This window comes from Mus caroli, chromosome 10, assembly GCF_900094665.2.
Source record: "Mus caroli chromosome 10, CAROLI_EIJ_v1.1, whole genome shotgun sequence".
Taxonomy (NCBI): Eukaryota; Metazoa; Chordata; class Mammalia; order Rodentia; family Muridae; genus Mus; species Mus caroli.
Window position 1 is genome coordinate 29009761 of NC_034579.1, and position 13900 is coordinate 29023660.

A 13900-nucleotide genomic window follows, 5' to 3' on the forward strand; every position below is an offset into this window, starting at 1 on the left:
CTAATTTGGCTTGCCAGCAGAGAGTGCTCTAACCACTGAAACACAGAGGAGAGAGCCTGTCTCCCAGGTCTGCTGATAGATGGTAATCAGAATCACCAGAAGAACAATCTCTAAACAGAGACAACTATAACAACTCCAGAGATTACCAGATGGCGAAAGGTAAATGTAAGAATCTTACTAACAGAAACCAAGACCACTCACCATCATCAGAACCCAGCACTCCCACTTCGCCCAGTCCAGGGCACCCCAACACACCCGAAAAGCTAGACCTGGATTTAAAAGCATATCTCATGATGATGGTAGAGGACATCAAGACTTTAATAACTCACTTAAATAATTACAGAAGAACATTGCTAAAGAGTTACAAGTCCTTAAAGAAAAAACAGGATAACACAATCAAACAGGTAGAAGTCCTTAAAGAAAAACAGGAAAAGACAACCAAACAGGTAGAAGTCCTTAACGAAAAACAGGCTCATTACTATCTCTGCTTGTCTTCTACATTTGTCCTTTACCCTGAAAGAAAATTACAAATACCATTTACTTCTTACCTGTATCTTTTCTTTTCCTCGGCACATGAGAAACAAATATGAGGTTGGCTTCTGGGTTCCTCATAAACACACACCTGTACATCCATATATACCTAGACACTATGTAAGGAAATAATGCTGAAAGTCTTGAGGAGAGCCCACTTAACACCTTTTTTTTTTTTCTGTGGAAAGAGTCAGGTCTTCTGGAGATCAATTGAAGAAGCTGCTGAACCTCCTCTGTGGTTTAATATAAGCCTATGTATAAGGCTAGCCCAAGAAAAACACCAAAACTACATAACTATAGAACATAAACAGATCTTTCAAGTATAATGAATTAGGTATGGCATCAAGGTAACTGCCATTTACTCTGACTTTATTAAAGAAACAAAAGAATAACATAAAGTAAACAAACAAAAAACCTCTTTAATTTAAAACTGAATTTGAACTCAATATGTGTCCTTATTTTATGTAATTATGCTTCCAGAGACCACTGTCTAGCTCTCTTGAGATCTATGGAGTGGGAATGGCTAACTTTAAAGTACCCTTTATAACCCTAGTTTCTACAATTATGATTCTCTGCATCTGTTTCTGTTACATCAGAACACCAGGGATTCTGACATTAACAAGGCATAAAATAAATAGAACAATAATAAAGTTAGGATCAATCTCATTTTCTTTCATTAGTTAGCTGTTCCATGGGAAGTTAGTTTTACTTCATCTATTTGATATGAGAACGTAAAAACATGAATATTACCTTTATCATTTCTAATCAAAAGAATATATGAAATATGTATTTGGTTCCCAGTCCTTGCTTCCCATCAAAGTGAATAGGCAAATATATAATAATACATGGATATATTAGAGAAGACTTTTATAAGGGGTCAAAGAAACTACACAAAAAGTATTAGTGCTTTCTTTGGTGATGCTCTTTTATTTTAAAAGGTGAAGCTTTGGGGGTTTTACATGCCTGAGAGTAGAATGGTGCAGCCAATTTAGGATCAGTATTCTATTTTCTTAAAAAACAACAACAACAAAAAACAAACCATGACAAAAACAGACTAACAAAAACAAAATTCTAAAAGTAAAGCATCTTAAGAATGAAGTAACTCACAAGTTGTATCATTGGTTGCCCCTAAAAAATTATATGTATGTAGATTGACCTTAATGCACCTCTTTGCATATACACTGGAAAGGTGGTAGAGATGGCTAAACTAGTTTTTAATAAAAACAAGTAGCTTGGAAAATGGAAAATCTGCTCTTCTTTCTCTTTTCTCCACTGGTATCTCAATTTGCTCTTAGATGCTCCAGCATAATTGTGAAGTCATTTCTTTATGTTCCTCACCTACCATCTGCATCTGTTTCGGTTACATCCGAACACCAGTAATTGAGACATTAACAAGGCATAAAATATATGGAACAATGATAAAATCAGGAATCAATCTCATTTTCTTTCACATACCATATTACATTTATTAGAAAAACCCATTAGATCTATTTGGAAACGTACTCTGAATTACCTACTTCTCTACAACTTAATTTCCTTTGACCATACACTCAAAATTATCAACCCATGACTTTGAATACCATCCCCTATAACTATCAAATGGTAACTTTTATTGTAAGGCAGTTTTTTATAATTTATCTATTGAATAGGTTTTTTTTTTCATTTTATTTAGCACAACTAGCATTTCTGACCTATAAACCAAGGAATTTGTCTGTATGCTATAGTTTTGTTTATGAGAAGTTATTGGTAAATAATAAGCACTAAGTATTTATTGCATGAATGTGTGACCTTCTGCTCTAGGCTATCAATGCGCATCTTACTTTGTTCTTTTCAGTGTCATGCATTTGACTTCCTGAAGCATCTCTTATTGTTTCTAAAAAACAAACAAACAAACAAACAAAACAAGTCCTTTACTTTTCAATTCTGTGATCTTTTCAGAGTTCCAATCCTGCTAAACTATAAAAGAGCGTCATATGGTTTTTAGGAAGAAAGACACTTCTTGAGGCCCGTCAAATTTGCACATAACCCCATACAGGTCAGCAGGCTTGTTTTGGGCTCACACTAAGCTCTTGGAGTCAGCTTTGTTTCAACTATTCCCCAGTCACTCTCGGGTTCAATACCTTATGTTGGTTACCATGATCTGAAAAAAATCGTTTTCCTTGTTGACCTCAAGCCTTGCTTTTGAACTGACATAAGCTTCATGTTAATAGGGCTTGTTTGTATTCAATGATTGTTATTGCTATTATAATCTTCATAAGAAGTTTCCAAAGCCTAGGTAGACTTTATGTAATAATCATAATACTTTAAAAACATTTATTTGCCTATCACCAAGTTAAGGAAATTCTTTTTGCTTGTTGCCTAACTTCTGTAAGAAATTTCTGCCAGGCATTTCCAGGCATTTTATGAATTAATGAATTTCTGTAACCTATCTTGACCAGACCAGCATCCAACATCACTATTATGTGTTCAATCTCTCATTATATCCATGCCTTGTCCCATATACCCATATATGGGACAAATCAATGCAGACCCTATGTATGCTATGTGAAATGAAAAGAAAGGATCCCATGAATAGATGGCTGTGAATTCACAACATATGAAATCATGAAATATAAACCTTGGAGAGTATTCAATAAATCATGTCCAAAACAAGTTATATAGCTTACATCATAAGCTCTGAAACACATTTTTAATACTAAGATCCTTTGTCACTAAATGAAGGAGTAAATCACTTTTTAAAACAACCGAAGATATCAGTGTAAAGAAATCTGAAATTGGATGATTTTGATGTAGGGCAAAGAACAAATTCGCAGTGAGAGTAACTTTTCCTTCCATGACACTATTTTTCTTCTTATTTTCCAATGAAATATGTCTCTGTGTCACTGTCTTTTGGGTGTGTAGCTTGCACATATTTTAGCTTCTTTTCTTATTCTTTCTTTTCCCCTTTCCTTTTTAATATTCTCTCAACTTCTCTCTGGTGTCCTTCCAAATCTCCTATCTTCTTGTGCAATAGTATACCTTTCTGCTTTCAGAGCCACAAGGGTGACCTTGGGGTTGAAAGGAGATATAGGAAGACATAGTTGCCAATGCATGCTGGTCAGTGGCTTCCTCTATAAACAAGTGCCCTAACAATCCAGAGTAGAGGATTGAAATACTCAGTATGGAAAGTCAATGTTGACCCATTAACATGTGTTATTACCATAATTACATGTCCTACCTGAAAATATAAACTAGTGTTCAATTAATCCTAACTGTAGACTTCATAACTATTTTTACAAGTGACAAAATAGTTACAAATTTGTAATATAATTTTGTTTTCAAATAAGTTATTGTTATTTCCTTTTGTATAGAATGTTTTCATTTGCTTTCAGTCATAGATGTATAAATGTCTTCAGTGAACCCACAAATTGATAAGGATGGGATTTTTAATCTAAATCCTTTTATTTTTAAAACATGTAAGTGAATTTTAACTCAATGAGTAGATATTCTTATAGGTTTTCCATCCATAATTCATGGTTCTCCATAGACTGTAGCACTGGAAGTCTTACCAAAGTATTCACCAGTCTAATTTAACACTCAATGCCTCAAGTCAACTGCAGTGAAGGACTACAGCATAAAGTCTTTGTAAGACCTCAGAGGCATCCTTTTCCTTAACCATTGGCACACAATGTATGGAACTGGCTTCACTATGAAGTAGAAAGACTAAACTTTCATACAGTGAATTGTATCTTCCTTCCTGAAATCTGAATTTAACTCCTAACTTCCCAGTTTACTTGAGAACTTGGCTCATCCTAATCTTCATTTTAGTAAAGAAAATGTCAATCACTTAGATGCGGAATATATGTAAACTATGTCCTATAGACTCTGATTAATTCCAAAACAATAAAATTGACTTATGTGACCAAAAAAAAAAAAAAAACAATCAATGTGAAAAATAAAATGTCAAAAATAAAAGGATTTAGATTAAAAATCCCATCCTTATCAATTTGTGGGTTCACTGAAGACATTTATACTTCTATGACTGAAAGCAAATGAAAACATTCTATACAAAAGGAAATAACAATAACTTATTTGAAAACAAAATTATATTACAAACCAATCAATGTGACCAAAAAAAAATCAACCAATTCTAAAATATTAGCAGCTTATAAACAGGTCATTTAGGTATTATGGAAATAAGCCAGCCAAAATCATGCAAGGTACAGAAATAAAGAAAACTCACATGTTTGAGATTTTTCAAGCAAATGCTTTTAAAATGAAGGGCACCTTTAGAGTCACAATGTACATTTCAAGAATCTAAATGTTTTCTTTAGAAAGTATCAATAGTCAGAATCTCCAAAGGAATATATATCTAATAAAATTATAAGCCTTTCTATAAATGTATTCTAGTATCTGTCATATTCAATTTTATCTTTGTTTTTGTTTTCTTATTTCAAAAGATAGCTTCAAATCCCCTTGTATAAATATATGGGACTTAAATTGTAAATACATTATGGGACAAAGAAGTAATATTTTGAGTCTTTTGTATGAATTAGATACTTCATAATTTAATCCTCTTAACAACCTTAAAGACTATTCTCACATATAATGTCCCAAACTAAGGATTGGCAAAGCTGTGAGACTTTCAAGTTTGCTCTGCCTATAGGTGGTAAATCTTAACTCTCACTTAAATTCATACTAGTATTTAGCATGCTGTCTTTATACTAAACAACTTTACCTTTATTTTAAAATTATGTCATACATCTAATATTGCAGTAAAGTTAAATATTTATAATACCTAATTATTAGCATATGTCTATAAAGGGTATGGTTTCAATATAATTCTTTGACAGTATTTGAACATAGAAAGAGTTTTTCTTTAAGACTGTATTGAGCTGCTAATTTATAATTTTAGTATCACTTAGCTGGTTAATTTTGGTTCATCATAACAAGTATATTTTAGGTTAATAATTTCCCTATTAGGGCTATCTGTTCCTACTATAATGGAGGAAAGCAGCAGTTTGGCATCTCCTACTTTTTTCTTGTGGTCGTATTTCCTCATTGTGCTATCTGCATTGTAACCAAACAGTTAGCCATTTTATTATTTTGAATGAATGTGTGTGTGCGTGTGCATGAATGTGAGCACACACACTCACATGTAAACATGCTCATTTATCTGAGTGAATATGTGCACAGGCTACAGTGTGAGTTTGAAGGATAGGGAAAAACTCGTGTCAGTCCTTGTCTTGCATATTGTCTGAGACAGGATCCATTTGTCGCTATGTAGGTCAGGCAAACTGACCTCTGAACACCAGGAGATGCTGATTCCTTCACATCTGTCTTTGATTGGTTATTATTGTTTTAAAACTTCAGTCCTTTAAGACATCCAAATATCTCTTTCAAATTTCTCTCTAATATTTCACAGTCACTTAACTGTAGTCTCCCATAAAATAAATAGAAAAAAATTAAAATAACGTACATACTTTTTTATCCTGGAAGTAAGAACCAGTGCCAGATGCCAGATAGCTGTCAGTATTAGACTAAAGCTAAATCAAAATTCAACATTGTAGAAAGTTCAATGCTTAATATCTAGTACCCACTCAGATCATAGGGGCTCAAAAGGGCATTCGAAGTTCCACTTCTCTGGCTCTGGTATCCATAGCACAGTTTTCTCTTACATTAATGTGCTTCACTTCTAACATGCTGTCTTTATACTAGCCTTTTCTAGGTAATCTTTAGGTGCTCTACATGCTACATTGTGCCAAACCTGAACTTTTCTTCCCCATCCGTTCAATCCTCTAGCTTCTACCACATCTGTAGCTGAACCTTCACTTACAGCCTTCCATAGTGCCAAGCTTCATCTCTTCTTCATAACCCCTTCATGCCTTCAAAAACTAATACCACTTGGGGATACTTACATATTACCAAGTTTGGTGTCCCGTACAAGGTGCAGCTCTGGACCACAGCTGCTGTGCTAACCCTGAAGAAACACTTCCCAGAAGAGTTTATATTATTGGCTCCAGTTCTTTCTTAATCAAAGCCAGTTCAACCAGAAACGCTGATAGAGTCCTTTAGGGACCCTCCAAATTCCCGATAAAACTTCACAAAACCAGCCTACATTATCTTCACTGCTCTTATATATTCTAAGTTCACTTGGTATCTGATTAAACTCTTAACACACAGTAGTTTCTCTAGGTCAAAGTTCAAAAGTTGTTCCATAACCCTAAAAACAAATCAACAGGTCTGCAACAGCAGTGCCCTAGTCCTTATGCCAATTTCTGTCTCAGTTAGGTTTTCTCTTACTGTGATAAAATACCATGGTCATAAACAACTTGGGGAAGAAAGGGCTTATTTAATCTTATATTTCCAGATCACATATTATCAGTGAGCAAAGTCAGGACAGGAACTCATGGGAGGAACCTGGAAGTAGGAACTGAAGCAGAAGCCATGGAAGAGTATGCTTACTGGCTTGTTCCCCATAGCTTCTCTGCTAAAGACTGCTATCTTACATAATCCAGGACCAGAAGGCCAGGGGTGGCATTACACCCAGTGAATTGAGCCCTCCACTATCAATCATTAATTAAGAAAATGCCCTACACACTTGTGTACAGGAAATCCGATAGGTGCATTTTCTCAATTGAGATCCCTCTATTACCCACTATCCTTAACTTCTGTCAGAATGACAAAAGGAAATATTGCCAGGACATCATCCCATTTCATCATAGCAATGCTGGAAACAAGAATCAATCATGTGGGTTCTGGAAATCAAACTTTGGTTCTTATGATTGCACAAAAGTGATTTTACCTGCTGAGCCTTCATTCTAAAAGTAGTCAGCCATTTCGCAGAGAATACTAAAGTATTTTGTTGTGAAGAATCTCTTATGAACAACATTACATACACACATATACAGACAGGTAGATAGGTACAGATATAGAAAACATAGATGTAGAAAATATAGGTTAGGAATTTTTATGTTATGTATCAGCTTTTATTCCCATGCCATGAGAAAAAAATAAAAAAATATGGTGTTATATTCTTTGGGTATATGATCTGTAATGCACTGGTCTGTGCTGCTTGTTCCTACTTGAATACATTCATAAGTCATTCAGTATGAAGGTAACAAATAAAAGAAAATGCTGTAATGAATAAAGGCTAGATTCCATGTAGGCATGGGATGTGGTAAGTGTAAAACTCTGTTTCATTAGCTAAACCATAATAAGCTGCACAGAACTAATTTTCAGCAATTTCAAAACTGAAATCCTCTTAGTAAGCAGGCTTGTCTGTTAATATTTGATAGTATCTAGTTGCCAGTGAGATTTTTCAACAGTATCCATGCTTCTGTCAATTCCTATATCAAAACCATATAGCAGGAGCTTATGAGTTGGCAATTAATAATAAAAACTTCATGCAAGTAGTTCTTATGGCTTCATGTGATAGTTAATATTTACAGTTAATGGCTTTAATGGTAGTGGTTAGTTAAAGAAATCACCCAGGGTGGTAAACAACTTGTAAACAGTTATGGACTTTTGTGGTTTCACTTGATAATGAGTCCAGGGACTTGAGAAAACCTTTCAAGTTCCTATGAAAGTGAATATATTTTAACTTTGGCTCATTATTTAGTTGCCTGCAGGTCATTTATTTTGACAGAAGAAAGGTACCTGTTCAATATCAAAAGGCTATGAATTTTAACCTTCTTTCATTGCCCTACTATATCATTTGAGAGATTATTTTAAATAAAAAATGATAATTTTCTGCAGATCAGAATCCCCCTCAGCATCTATGATTTTAGTTTCCATAACTGAAAACACACATTGAAAATAAATTGCTTTATATGAGCACACATATATTTTCTATTAATGTAATCCAATGAAGGTATCTGACATTGTGGATACATCTGTGAAAAATAGTATGTCCAGAAATAGCACAAAATATGGTAGACTCTGTGAGAGCATCACCCCTAAGATGTCATCTCAGAACCTTTGTTTCCCTGCATAAGAATATTAATTTATAACTCAGAATTATGAATGATGCATACAGGGATTAGATATACCTATTTTAGTTCTGGATGTTAAATGTATTAACATTTTTTTTCATCTTCTGCTTTGCATGTACAGGACAAAGCCCAGTTATGCCACCACCATCGACACCTTCCAAACCTGCTTTGTCAACACCGGCCCTTGAAGGCAAGTACTTAGTTTTGTGGTGTTTTCTCCTACATAAATATTTCCATTGCATATTTTAAAAATGAATCTATAACAATAAAACAGAATAATAACATTAATAAAATGTCCAATATTTTCTTACACAATTGTATTTGTAAGTTAAAGTTTTGTTTTCTTGAAATTTCAATTGAAGTCTTTCTAGAATATAAAATTTTCTTAGAATGTCAGATGGTTGAACTCCATCTTCTCAGAGGAAGACCAGTGAACTGCTAGGAAACTAACATCAAAAATTATCAAATAATCAATATGCCTTGCCATCCTATAGTTTTAACATCACTTAGAAAATATGGCATTTAAAGACTCAGGTGACAGCATCTGAATTTGAGCTCCATATGTTACAAATTATCTAAACTTTGAAATTATTTAAATTGACTTCTCATGAGCGCTGCCTTCTAGATTTTATTAAAATATTATGGGAACACTACATATGTGAAAAGGATACAATCATATTTAGTTTATAAGTGCTGTTGCAACAAGTAGTTATTATCAATAATAATTCTTCAAAATGAGACATTTTTCACAGAAGAAAGTTTATTTTTGCTATAATATGAGAAGGCAGGTCAATAATGGCTAAGGAGCCATAGCAACAAATAGCCAGAGCTCAGAGATTTCCCCCTCCCCCTCCCCCTTTCTCTTGTAAATTAATCCTTTTTACTGTCTAGTTGTTATCCCCCCTCTGGTCTGCCCTCCAACAGTTCCTCACCCCATTGCTCTTTCCCCATCTCCAAGAGTATGTCCCCACCCCATCCCATACCACCCAGGCAGGCCTCCCTATTCTCTGTGGTCTCAAGTGTCTTGAAGGTTAAGTGCATCTTCTCTCACTGAGTCCAGATCAGGCAGGCCTCTGCTGAATAAGTGATGGGGGCCTCATATCAGCTGGTGTATGCTGCCTGGTTGGTGGCTCAATGTCTGAGAGATCCTAGGGGTCTGGGTCAGTTGAAACTGCTAGTATTCCTATGGGGTTGCTCTCCTCCACAACTTTTTACAGCCTTTCTCCAATCCAACCATAGGGATCTCCATTGGTTGTGTATAAGTATCTTTTTCTGTCTCAGTCAGCTGTTTGTTGGACCTCTCAGAGGACAGCCATGCTAGGCTCCTGTATGTAAGCAAACCATAGTATCAGTAATAGTGTTAGGCCTTAGAGCCACCCCTTGAGATGGGTCACAATTTAGGCCAGCCACTGGAACTACTTTCTCTCAGTCTCTTTTCCATTTTTGTCCCGTTAGTTTTTTCACACAGGAATAATTCTGGGTCAGACTTTTAGACTCTGGTATGGCAACCCTATCCCTCCACTTGATGACCCGTCTTTCTACTGGAGGTGGACTCTGCAAGTTCCCTCTCCCCACTGCTGGGCATTTCAACTCAAAGGTCCCTTCCCTTTCAGTCCTGAGAATCTTTTGTCTCCCAGGACTCTGATACATTCTAGAGTGTCCTCCTACCTCCTGTTTCTATTCATTCTGCTGGCCCTCAGGGCTTCATACCTGTTCCTCCACCCAATACCTTATGTTGTTCTCCTTTTACTCTCCCCCTCCCCTCTCCCAACCATGCCCCTCCCTTCCTCTGTCCACCATGATTGCAAACAAAGATTTAAAAAATAGCAAATAAGAGGAGAAAAAGTCACTGCAATTAGTTTTGCTAGAGATTTAGTCATATCTTCAAGTCTTATCCATTTGTTACTTTCAGTCATTTTAATGTAATATATAAATAGGGTAAATTCCAACAATGGGATTTATTTTGAAAATTGTTGGAAATTCACTACTTAATTAAAAAATATCATCCCTCTAGTCTAATTCAGTTTAGAGATATAAAAGCACAAGTAATTGAAGTTAGTACATGGCTAATGTTTTATGAGAATGCCAATGGAAATCCTTCCCATCAGCTCCTTTCAACCATTCATTTCCTCTATACTGAAAGAGTCTTTGTGCACAGATATCCCATCCTACTTTCACATTCTGCCCACATGGACTAATAGTTGGTCCATTGGTTCTGATTTCTGTACAGCCATAACATGCTCATACTTATGACATTTCATCAATGAGGTGGTCTTTATATACAGGGGGAAAGAAATATAAAGAGCCCAGGTTTTGGATTGTAGGGTAGAAGAGACTCTAGCTTACTCCACTCTGTCTGCCCCACCAGTCTCATCTTTATAAATGATGACCACAAAAGACTAACCAAGGAAAACTCTACAAAGCATAGTCCCTTTCAGAGAGGACCTGACTTCGATGTTGTAGGAGATGTTCTGATCATTGCAATATGATACAAGACCTAAGTCCTCATAAAATAGTGTAAACTTAGAAGAAGGAGAGCATAGACTGTCCTGGAAGAGCAGGAGAACCTCAGGAAAATCTTCAATCATGTTAGAGCTAAAGAGCTGGCATACTTGAGTATGGTACATAGATAATGAAGGGCAGGAAAGCAGGGATAGAAAGAGCTGCATCATAAGTCACGGACATAAGAAAGAAAAGAGCATCCTACACAGAACTTAGGAGGTCAGAGTAGGAAGAAAGGAAGGCATTTAAAAGGTAAATTGCCCAGTATTTTCTAGGATTGACTTTTATTGTCAATGCTTTTTTATTATACCATGTGCCCATGATAAAGTTTTCTCAATCAAGGAATGAAAATGCCTACTATTTCTATTACTATACATTTTGACTACTTGAGACTCAGTCTCACTTTGCAGTCAAATCTGATTTTAAACTTGTACTTAACCTCCCATCCTCACTTCTGGAGTTATAGGCATGAACTACAATGCTTGGCTAAAAACAGTCATCATTTTCAACAAATATCTCAGTTTATTCTTTATCCCCGAAAACTTGAGAGTCATTGTTCTATTATATGTATAAAGTATATATCACAACCAACTATCTTATGTCAAGTATTAGATATTCTTAGCCCTATATAAATTGTTTTATCTGTATTTTTATGTTTCACATCAAATCTGAATACTTTAGAAAAGGATGCATTTTCCAATTAATAGGAACACAGTAATAAATTTTGGTTATACAAATGTTTTTTATTCATTCAATAGAAAGAGTTTAGTTAATGATAGGTATTATTTCCTTAAAACATGGTCTGACAAGAGCATATGTTTTATACTTGAAGCTCCATCCTGACCATGCCATGTTTGTTCTTTGCTTTCATCAATTCACATTTATTTAGACAACATATTTACATGACATGCATTCTATGGTTGGTATTCTGAATTCAGAAAAAGGTAGAATTTGTTACTAATATGAACAATGAACAAGTGAAGACTTAAAATTTATTTATGCTAATAAGTAAATAGCAGGTAGCAAGATTCGCATTGCTGCCTTCTGTTTGGAGATCTATGCCAAGGTGTTTTTTGTTACAGTGTATACTCTTGACAGTGAAGATAACACTTTTTATTTTTTAATGTTTTTATAAAATATGGGGGCATGGGTTTTATGGTATAGTTTTGCTATTGAGTTTTATTCGGTTTTCTCATACATTAAAAAAAAAATGTGTTTGGATGGTAGCCTAAATACCTTAACAATTCTCAGAATTGAAGGCTCACATACATAGCCTTAAATGCCTGTAAAAACGCATGTGACTTGTGATTTAGTAAGTCTAGATTGGGACCAGAATTTTGTTATCAAACTGTCAAGTGTTGCTGATGTTGTTATTCCAGGAACATGTTTTTGTGTCAAATCATATGACATGAGCTTATAATGATGCTTTTTTTTAAACTGCATATGCTGTTTTATTAGATATTTTCTTCATTTATATTTCAAATCCTATCCCGAAAGTCCCCTATACCCTCGCCCTGCCCTGCTCCCCAACCCACCCACTCCTGCTTCCACACCCTGACATTCCCCTGTAATGATGCTTTTAATTTAATTGAGTTATCTGAAAACCTTGGCAAATTGACTTATTCAGAGTGCAGACAGTTTGAGTTCTCATTGACTAAACAAACACCAAATAGTTCAAGCTAAATATCCTATTCTCTTGCTAGAGAGCCAAATAAATGATGATAGAAAACAGGGAGGGGTCACATGTCTCTTCTGAACTACAATGACCTGTTAGGTATTATATAAATATTTTGGTTTGATTATTTAAACAAATTGGATAAATTATAAGTTTCAAATTTTAAGTAAAATTCCTAAGCAAACTGTAAGTCACCAGTACATTGATCACAAACTAGAAAACACAAAATGTTTTTGTTTGATTGTTACAATTCATGGCATAGTGAAAAGTCCATGAGTATCTTGCTCAGACTCCTGGGATATCCCCAAGTGTTTAGAGAATGCTATAAATCCATTTAAAAGGGTAGAACTTCCTACCCTTCTCAGTCCACATAGGTCTTTTATTTCCTTTTGTTTTCAGTGTGAATATTCTGTCTTAAGTAAAATATTGTGGTGTCCACTACCGTGTATTTACTCACTCATTTGTCAACTTCTCTCCAGACATTTCTTCTTTGTGAGTGAAAATGTGTAAAGTTTATTCATAGTGATGGATAAGGTTGCCTGACCTGCATTGTTATATGCCAAGAGCAGTCTTCCCAAAGCACAAAAGACTGGTTAACTTAAGCAGAAGAAACTTATTTTCTTATAATAGTGCAGTTTTGAATTCTAAGATTAGGAGATCAGCCTGCTATTTTCTATTTCAGAGGAAAATTGACTTCAAAGCATCTTTCTCAGTACTTTGTCTACAATGTAGATGAGGCAAGCTTGACTGTCTTTTTCCAGTTTTGGCAGGACTGTGAATTTTGTGCATTTGAACTGATATAGCCATAATCATCTTCCTAAAACACTTTATCTTTTAAAACATTGAGATTTGGCAATTTAGTATGAAAACTTGACAGGCATGATGATGCATTCAATCTGTAACTATGGGTAAACTTTCTGATTAGTGAAAACAATTTGAATGTCTACCTCTTGTAATTAGAGTTGCTTAAATGGTTATAAAAAGCTGATATTCTTTTTATTTCTAGCACATATATTTTTAGAAACAACATGCATTATGCACTTTTATCATTTATCTGTATATAATTTTCATTGGTATCATTTAAAACAATTTATATTGAAGTTAAATGACAACCAAACTTAGAATAATCTCGACTATCAATTTTTACCTTTAAATAAAAGTAAAACAGAGGACTAGAAAAATCTTGTAGAACTCAAAATGCACCCCCCCCTCCATAAAG